This window comes from Rutidosis leptorrhynchoides, chromosome 9 (assembly GCF_046630445.1).
Source record: "Rutidosis leptorrhynchoides isolate AG116_Rl617_1_P2 chromosome 9, CSIRO_AGI_Rlap_v1, whole genome shotgun sequence".
Classification (NCBI taxonomy): Eukaryota; Viridiplantae; Streptophyta; class Magnoliopsida; order Asterales; family Asteraceae; genus Rutidosis; species Rutidosis leptorrhynchoides.
The window spans coordinates 238,142,043-238,144,678 of NC_092341.1; positions in this window are offsets into that span (position 1 = coordinate 238,142,043).

Consider the following 2,636-nt stretch of genomic DNA (forward strand, 5'->3'; position numbering starts at 1 on the left):
TTATATGAACGGATATGATTATATATGTATATGTATATATATATTATAACTTAAAAACGTTAACTAAGTATTAGACGTATAATGCTTTACATAAACGTATTTGTTTCAAAATATATTTAGAATAATTATCGATGGAATTATAAGATAATATCAAAAGATTGAAATATCAAATACATTGAATTATGATTTCGAGTCTCTATTGAGAGGTCCACTTTGATTTAGAAAAACCTTTCCTTTTAACGATATTCGGAATAAATGGTAAAGTGATCTTCGAGTAAGGACAAAGTGTCAAGTAGTGAGAGCAGGTCAGATTGGTGAAAATTTCTGTTAAATTTCAATACATGCCTTACAATAATTGTCTCGTGACTTTTGATAGGATAAATTAATTAACCTTCATATTAGGTATTGTGAAAGTGAAATTAGGGAATATAGGTAAATTAGAAAATAGATATTGACAAGTTAAATAGATCGACATTTTACATTAAGATGATTCCTTACGTTTGATGTTTCCTTTAGACTTAATCCTACGAGTCATGATTAAACTAGAAGTTAAAACATTGAAACCTGATATGATTCATATATGATTTTACGTTCATAAACAAAAACGTCTTTTCGATATAATAGACTTTTTAAGAATGTCTTATGACATAACAACTTCTACTATTATAACCTTTGTAATAAAATGATTTAGAATATAAAGTAATTGGAATATTAAAATGCCTTTGTAAACGTTTTTATATAAATAAAGTATATAAATTTTAAAACTTTAAAAATACAAATGTTACGAAATAATATTTCTTATTATTTAAACGATTTCAAGATATATAAATTTGAATATTATTAGTTTTGAAAAACTATATATTATATATTGTCCTAAATTTATATTTCAAAATGAAAATATAAAAATATATATATTTTAACTTAGTCATAAAATGTCTTGATTTAAAATAATATATTTTGATAAACAACGAGCCACTGATTTATAGAAGCAAATGACCACAACGCTCAAATTTATAAGTTACATTTTTTATAAGGTAATTTATTGATTAGTAAGTCAAGTTATTAATAAGGGTACACGTCGAGTAACGCAAAAGGCTAGTTTTCTAAACGTACGAAAGTGCGTTCGAAAAACCAAAAGTGGTACATGAGTCGAGTGACAACGTACGAGTCATTTGAACAAAAATTACATTTTTACCATGAACGTAAATATAATATAATATATAAGTAATTATATAAATTAAATATAATATATATATATATATATATATATATATATATATATATATATATATATATAATATAAAAGTGTCGGCAAGATTAATCGATGGATACCAGCTGGAAAACATCTCCATGCGATCGCATGGGATATGGCTATGAAGCCATGCGATCGCATGGCATCTCTTTGGTGGCCAAGTCTTTAAATCGAACGAATTCATTTCAGTTACACACACACATATCACTTATCCATCTATATTACTCCGTATATATATTTATATTTATATTTATATTTATATTTATATTTATATTTATATTTATATTATTATTATTATTATTATTATTATTATTATTATTATTATTATTATTATTATTATTATTACTACCAAGAGTAATATTATAGTTAGGAGTATTATTGTTATTAGTATTACACCTAAAGTACTACGACGAGGTTCTGCCCGCGTGATTTCAAAAATGAGTTTTTTCGAGTAGGATAGGGCTAAGGAAATTATGGGTTATAACTATGGAGGTGATGGGTAATGTTCAAGGGTATGCTCGTGAGGTCAAACTAGTGTTTATCATCTCCGTTGCGTCTACGTACCCTTCCTGCAATATTGAATCTCAATATTGATACGTAAGCACTCATAATTTAACTTTTACATACTAATAGTGTATCCCTGACTAGTGCTCGAGTATATAGGATTATGCATGTTTTTACTTTTGATATTGCCTTTTGTTAGGTTATGTTGAATCCTGAATTAGTTATATATGTGGTTGAGATAAGATATAAGATATGCATGTCGTTGAAAAGCTAACAAAAAATTAAGAACTTTTCATTTAGATATCGAATGGTTTTGATGAACGGATTTGAAGTTATAGTCGATTGAATTTTTGTATTATTATTAAAAAATGATTATTATTATCGTCGTTATTATCTTCGTTCTAGTTTTTATCTAATTATTATTGTTATTATTATTATTGTTATTATTATTATTATTATTATCATTATCAATACAAGGTATTATCATTAAAAATTGTTATTTTATTATTATTACTATTGTTACTATCATAATTAGTAATATTATTATCATTAAAATAGTTATTAGTATTATCATTAATATTACCATAATATTTATTATTATTAATATTATTATAATGAAAACTAATATTAGTAACACCTAATTATTATGATTACTATTATTATCATTAATATGAATGCCATATAAAAGACGATTAAAAGCTATTAAATGAATCGATTGGGAAATAATGAGTATGAGTATCATGATGAAATTAAATTATTGTAAGATATTGATTTAGATAAAATTATTGTTTTTCATTATTTTTATCACTATTATTATTAAAAGTATTATTAATATTAAAACTATCATTTTTACAAAATTATTATTTTAATAAGAATATCA